We start from the raw sequence: 8044 nt of genomic DNA on the forward strand, positions 1-8044 counted from the left end.
GGCTCCTTTTTCAACTACAAGGTCAATATTGTTTTTCACTACCGACAAAACAACAAATTATCCGTGCATTTATATGGAACTAAGTTTTAGGAGCTTTCCATCTAGCGGAAAAACCAACTGCTAAAGTGAATTGTCAGACACGCCATATCATTAGCATCTTTTACATCTCTTCTTAAAACTTTCTTTTATTTGACAAAACTGCACAGAAATAAACTATACATGATGAAGTTGGTGTTCTTGTCAGTACCTTATGATGATGCACTGCTCCTGTGTGGAGGCTTGAGACTGACTGAAAGCAGCGTCGGCTATGGCATACACATGGCTGACACAGAGAACAACAGAAAGTCAAACATTAGTAATGAAAAACAAATGAAAAAATTAAGGTGGACAGATGTTCTGAAGGGACTGAAACCTTTTGTGAGACACATGCTGCCAGTTGTAATTAAAAGTACAATAAGAGAAAGCAGAATGATGCACAGCAGTGTGGGAGTTGTTAGCTCACGGTGAGTTTCTGTGCTGCTCTTTGCCCTGGTATCTCTGTCTCAGCTCCTCTGTGTAGATGTTAAGGGGCGTGAATGGGTTGATGGACAGCAGCATGTTTCCGATGTAAGTCTGGGAATAAAGAAAATGTCATTCAGAGAATAAGCAAACTAAAAAGGATTATTTAGTAAGGGGGGGGGGGAAATCTCAGCAATCTTAGCATACATAACAGGTATCTGCAATACTGATAGCTGTTGAGTTGTCATAGCGCACTATTATTTATCTGTGAATTGATTTTTTTTATTGTTGTTTTTCACCTAAAAAGATGATCAGCACTATGTGTCTATCATGAAGCATTTAAGCATTAAATCTCTAACTTAGAATAAAAGAAATCTTAACTCAAGGTTCCCCTTTAGTAGTCTTTCTGGAGCTTTCAACCGGATGTCATGGTCTTCCTCAGTGGATGGAGTTTGCTCAGTTTTTTGCAAACTTTTTTTTTCTGCTTCCAGCTGATAGGCTTAATTAGCTTTGTATCAACTTATTTGGCAATGGCTTGAATATAATGGACGTTCATTTATATCAAATAGTTGCGCAGTATAGCTTTAACATAAAATTCTAGTAACAGCATGGAAGTAAAACACTGAACGTTTTGCCCACTTTAAAATGCTTAAGATCATAGTGTGAGGTCAATAATGAGACTTACATAAATACAGTCACGGTGGAACCTCTTCTTCAGATTCAGAAGCACAGAGCTCTCGCACACCTCTCTAAGAACATTAGGCAACAGGTTGAAAAGTGCATATTTATACTGTAGTGTGTGTTGTGTGTGTGTGTGTGTGTGTGTGTGTGTGTGTGTGTGTGTGTGTGTGTGTGGGCTTGTTTAATTATATTCGTGGGGTCCAAAAACTAGGAGTCCAGTATACTTGTGGGGTCCCGACAGCTTTGTGTGGCCAAAATGCTGGACCCCACAAATTTAAAGGGCTGTTTGAGGGTTAAGACTTGGTTTTAGAATTAGTGATAGAATTAGGTTGTGGGTTAGGGTGAGGGTAAGGGTTAAGGTTAGGCATTTAGTTGTGATGGTTAAGGTTAGGGTAAGGGGCTAGGGAATGCATTATGTCAATGACGGGTCCCCACAAAGATAGTGCCACAAACCTGTGTGTGTGTGTGTGTGTGTGTGTGTGTGTGTGTGTGTGTGTGTGTGTGTGTGTGTGTGTGTGTGTGTGTGTGTGTGTGTGTGTGTGTGCGTGCGTGTGTGTGCGTGTGTGTGCGTGTGTGTGTGTGTGTGTGTGCATGTGAACTCACTCCAGCTGGGACAGATCCTCCACCTCATCCACCTCTATGGCTCTTTTGCTGCCAGGCATCAGCACCTGAAAAAGGCAGAGACATGAGCAGCTATGAGGACAAGAGTCAACATTTAAGCCTCGCCATCCTCCCTTTGAAACATCCCTTCTGTCAGGACCATGAACTTCAGACAACTTTGCCCTTACCTTCACTCCACAGCCATCTTGTAGTCTGGCTAACATTACATTAAATGAGTTTTTCAAAAAGAATGAATGAGCCTTCTCCAGAGCCCTTTATGGTTTAAGATGTGTTTTGTTTCTGCACTTCCCTGCTGCTAATGTTCCACTCCACTCGTAACCTTTCCACAGCAGGTAACCAATCCACTTGCAGCAGTGTGATAGCTGATATACTGCAATCTCATAGCAGCATGCTGCCATGTGTTGTATGCTCTATTGTATCTGCACAGACTAGGAAATAAATAAACCAGCAGCAAGTCTTTGATGTCCTATTGTCTTGTGTGCAAACCAGCTAGAAGTGATGAAGTAGAACGGATATGCTGACGTTCCAACCCTTAGTCAACAACAGTTTAACTTTTCTGAATTGGAGGTATTTTTTTTCTCTTTGGTTTATAGGGAAATGCTACTTGTAAAAAAGTAAAGTGAGAAATTAACCAAATAATTACAACAGTGCTAGAATGTTGTAATGCCATAGAGAGGGGGGGGGGGAGACAAAGTTATTAATTTTTTGAAATTTTTTTACAAAAGTTAAAATGTCTCAACATGAACATTTTTTTGTGAAAAAAACATTAATGATAGGCGTACTGGCCCATGGGTAAGGTAATCACTAAGATAGCCATCCACAGTTCATCCTAAGGATTCACTGTGCCACATGTACTGTATGTTTAAAATTAAAACATGATATATAAAATCATGCCAGCAATTATTATTTTAACAGCTTAGTATTCTATGCACTAAAAAGGTGTATAAAGGCTTTAGGCCGCCCACTTCTTATTGCAGGCCTAGTTTAATTAGCAACTTAATTTTATACAATATATATAGTAGGGGGTCCCTGCTCCGTCTCTCTCAGTTAAGGGGTCCATGGCTTAAAAAACATTGAAGACCCCTGCTTTAAAGGGCTGCACACCCATAGTCCACCCACACAGGTGTTTTCATGTATTTGACCTCATTAGACCTCCTCTGATGACTGTGTGGACAAATGCACACTGTGGTTGATTAGTTGTATTGCACCTGTTAGTGTTATTGCAACTTTATCAATGTTATTGGTTCATGAAGGCCAAATACAGGTAGGTGAAAAAAAAAACTGGGGTGGATAAACCCCTTGTGTCATAAAATGCATGCCAACTACGCATAATATACTGTATATGTCCATCGCTTTAATTGAATAAATTCAACAATATAACCTAACTATGCTATTTTCCACACTCTGTTCTGGATTACTCTGTGTTATTTTCCTATTGTTATGTCTCTTTATGTCCCAGCCAAACTGTATTTTGTAAATGGACTGCATTTACAAAGCGCTTTTCTAGTCTGGCGCTATACAATAGTATATACAACATAAGCCTGCTTCAAATAGCTGCTGGTACCCTCTGCAGTTGAGGTAATTGAAATATTAAAAGTAAAGTATGTAGTAATGTACTGGTATTTGAGAATTTACAGTTTATCCGAAATGTCCTGATTTATTAAATACAGTGGAAACAGAAGAATAAGAGCCATCTGGGACCAAAGTCTCACAAAATTCTTTGTTGAAGCTCAAGCTATAATAAATCCGGGGTTAATTACATTCCTGTAACAAAAGATGAATTGTTATGTTTTTGGTTATCCAATGACCTTTTCTCTAGTGCCACAATCAGGCAGCCTGCTCTTCAGATTCTGCACACAGGCGGTATCGATATTGAGTGGATTTTCCTGGTAAAATAAAGTAAATCAAATTACCCTGAAGTGTACTCAGCACATCCAAAGTGGAAGGACGAAATTTACTGTTGGACACGTTTTGAGCTTTCCCCTACAACAAACAGTCCAAAAATGCCAACTATGTCACCAGAGGTTGAATCACAGTGGTGGAGTGGACTATAAATAAAATTGAATTGAATTGAATTGGAGTATGAATGGAGTCAAAAATATTTCAACTTTAGCCAGATATTTGAATAATGGAATAACCCAGGGCATAATGACTCCAATTCATGAAGGTTGATAGCTGAAAGGAGAGGAAGACATGACGGAAAATAACAGAAAGAACCGGAATTTCCACTAGGTTCTAAGGTCAGTCAGAGTCTGAGCAATGGGTACAACGATTATGTCTGTACAGTCAATACATTGGCTGTTGGTGGCAAATAAATATGGACTGCACAATCAATCCAGTGGCAAAAGGGGGTGAGTAAAGCTAGTCTCAAACTTGCTTTGCATTTAACTTTTTCAGAATGCAGTCTTAATACCTGTGTGCTGACCAGTCGACTCTCCAGCATCTCCTGGGTGGGGTCCTCTGATTCCCAGGGGCCCCTGCCATTATGTGCAGGAACAGTCCTAGCCTGGCCCCCATCATCATAGACGGTCCTCTTAGTTAGCTTCTCCACTGTCTGGTGGGGCAACAGGTTCTCAGCACGCAGCCAGTCCTGATCCCACACACAGCAAAGACACATGATTGACCTTAAAATAACCATTGGATCATACTGATTCATCTGCATTTGGTCACACTCCCTCTCTTGTTATTTCTCTAAGATTTATATAAGGGACAGAGTACTAATAATTGCATATGATACCGATATTGAAATGAAGACTCTACCACCAAATATGTAACACATACCTGAGGGTCTCCACTCATCCGTGGGTTACCAGCCCAGTGCACCTCGGGTTGGGGGCTCTTATATATATTCCCTTCACCCATGAGCTGGGCAACTTCCCTGTCTGCCTCTTCTTCGTACAAGGAGCGGACACCTGACATCACAGCACTTGCCTCCCCATTTTGAAAGGGCTGAGTGGTGGAGTTGGGTATCCCAGCTGCAGCCTTTCTCTCTGGATCTGGTCCCTTGGCCCGAGTCGGTCTGCCACTTTTTGTTCCCCCTGACAAGGACATCTTGGACAGGTTGATCTTGGAGGGGTCCAGTTTCCCTCTAGCAGCCAGTAGCACGCTGACTCCATCTTGATTGTCGAGGGCAGCTCTCCTGTTTCTGTCCTCAGTGTTGGATGATCCCTCAGGTGTACTGCTGGACCCAGGGCTCCTCTCTGACACATCTGCACCTGACCCTAACCCTCCTGGAAAGGACTTCTTGATGGACTTCAGTAGGCTGAGATCTGGTTTGACAGGGAGCACGAGCCTGGCACCTTGTTTTGGGGGTTTTGGCTGTGATGTAGTGGGTTCTCCTGGTGGTCCGGTGGTACTTGATGGAGTGGAAGGTCCAGGATCTGCCTGAGGCAACTCTGCTGTCTTTGCCTTGCCCAGTTTGTTCATCCTGGGGAGTACCACAGCGTATTTGGCCTCTACCTCTTTCTCGCCAGCTGGGACCGCTTCCTCCCCTCCTTCCCCTGTCTTTCCCCGGAGGCTGGCGTTCTCTTTGCCCATTTTTTCTGCAGAGGTGCTCCTGTTTTTCTTACTGGCCAGGCTGGTTTTACTGGCGACTCTCATGGCCATCCTATGTTTGAGGATATTGCCCTTAGATTTTGTGGGCCCTTGCTTCTGTTTTATCCTCCGCAGGGAGAGCCAGTGGGAAACCCCGATGGCTTTAGTCCAAGCAGAAAGTTTCTTTCTCATGTTTAACCCCCGGGGCATCTTTTTCTGAATCCAACCGGACATCCGGCGAAGAGTGGTCATCCCTTTTTTTTGTGCTATCAAACGTTCCTTTGATTTGCTGGACCCCCCGTCAACGGCCTCACTCTCTGATATTTCCTCATCAGGCTTCTCTACCATGTTATTTGCTTTGTGCGGGAGAGATGCCATCTTGACCTTGCCCAAGAGCAAGCTCTGGGGCCGCCCTTTGACGACACTTCCGGCATCCTGCTGCTCCTCTGGCTCCAGAATGGCTTTGAGGTCTTTACCTTTGGCTTTAAGAAGCATAATTCTGCTTTGGCCTTTAATGGCTTTGGTCAATGTGGGTGCAGCCTCCTCTTTCTCCTCTGGATCAGTTTCTACGGGAGCATCTCTCTCATTGATACTTTTTGTTTTGTTTACCGAACGGGTCTTGCCTTTTGCTGAGTCAAGCTTGTTGATGGGAAGACCTTTTGGTGGTTGGATCTCCTCAGAACTGGGTCTGTCCTCCTTCTGTGGGTTCTTTTTGTTCTTCTTTTCTTCCTTGGCTTTTTGTTTAGCTTCCTTTTCTAACCTCTGCTTCTCTGCTTTGGCTCTTTGCTTCTCAGCCTTCTCTGCTTGCTTATCTGCCTTTGTTTTTTTAAACATCTTGTATTTCGCTCCGGCAGGAGGCTTCGAGGGACGTGGAGTCTGTCTGCGCCGTCGGCGGGCTTTATCAGCTGTTGGCTCTTCAGACTCGTCCTCCTGGGTTATCGCCTCGTCTTCACCTGCCTCGCTGGTGACCGCCTCAGATACTTCAACGTCCTCCTCGTTTTCCTCTTCTTCTTCTACTTCACTGGATGTGACTGGTTCACTTCTGGACTTGGCTTCCTTTGGAAGCTCTTTGTCTGATTCCTCGTTTGCTGTCTCTTCTGTATCTCTTTGAGTATCTGATGCCTCAGCCTCCTCCTCGCTGCTCTCCGCACTCCCATGCGTCTCGGATGGCTCTTCGTTACTGCCGTGCTCCTCCTCTTTCTCGTCGTTACTACTTTCCTCTTCTGTCACCTCTGCTGAGCTTCCTGTATCACTCTCCGATTCCTCCTCCGCCTCACTCTCTGTCACATTGTCACTTCTCTTGTTTTCAGGTTTGGTAGGGAGCTTGTTGTCGATCCTCCTTCGTGTGGCTGTAGCTGCTTTTGGTGCAGGCTTGAGTTTGGTGGTCTTGTTAATGCCCGTCTTACTATCTTTGTTACGTTGAGGTTGTGATCTATGATTCACAGTCGTTCCGTTTCCTAGTGTGCTCCCCACTTGTGCCTGTGGTTCTTTTGGTTCTGAACTTCTCTTTTTACTTTGATCTACTTTATTCCTTCTGTTGCTCTTCACTTCATCTGTCTTTCTGTCCTCCAGAGTTGGTGAATTCTCTGTACCTTGTTGTTTCCCATTAGGCGGTTTAGAGGGAGGCTGGGATGCTTTGGAACCATTCCTTCTCACATTTTTCTGCTGATTTCCTTTTTTTGCTGCCTCTGCCCTCGGCTTCGTGGCATTGGTTCTACCTTGGGACTTGACCGGTGGCATGCTTTCAATTCTCCAGAGTTGAAAATACCTAGCAAATATGAAAACAGTATACATTGTCTTTATTTTGTCATTTGAGGTAAAGCATTACACATTTTAAATCTATCAACCACATGCCTTTGTTAGATAAGTTAGCCACTCAATAAAATGAACAATTACGGGCTGTAAGTTGAGCAACATGTCTGTCAAACTCAGTGAAACCAGGTCCTTGGCTCAATCCATCAGCATCTAGACCAGGTTTCACACTTTAAGTCCCTGATCCTTGTTCTGAGGCTAAAGACACCCAGGCCACTGAGTTTAGCAACACCTGACTTGATTTACTATGTGACAGGCATTGCCAGGATACATTTGAGGGCTGCAATGCATCTCCACCAAGACACACTAGACAACACAAAAGTGGCCATGACTCTTTTCCATGCTGGATGAAAATGACTTTGCTTTGTCTTTTGCGACAGCAAACAACAGCTATTATCTGCCAGTTTAATCTAAACGGCAGTGAAAGGCTATCTTTGCATCCGCCTAAATGTAGTTGTATAGCCTGTGCACCCTAGGGGGGAAAGCAGTGAGAGCTCATTTCAGCGTAATATAGCTTACCAGGCTTCTCAGGTGAAACCCAGGCATGGCTGGGGGGCTGCAAAGTGCTCCGGCTTGTCCTCATGAGCTGGTGTCACTGATTCAAACATGCACCCATGCTCAGGAGGAGAACACACCAATATCCCACCCACTAACATTATACAGGAAGGCACACAGCTTAATATGCAATACACACCCACCGAAAGTTTGCGGGTTGTTTATGCGTACACACAAAGCCCCTGTGGACAAAGGTGAGCTGGCGTGCACCGGCACGCACACAAACACCAGGTGCCTTCTGAATAATACAGCTCTACCTGGCAGGTTATACAGCTCTGCTGCCGTTCATATGGCCAGCTGCTGAACGCTTGGGAGGAAAGGTGAGAGGTGCTGCTTGGAGAGA

This window comes from Perca fluviatilis, chromosome 21 (genome assembly GCF_010015445.1).
Source record: "Perca fluviatilis chromosome 21, GENO_Pfluv_1.0, whole genome shotgun sequence".
Taxonomy (NCBI): Eukaryota; Metazoa; Chordata; class Actinopteri; order Perciformes; family Percidae; genus Perca; species Perca fluviatilis.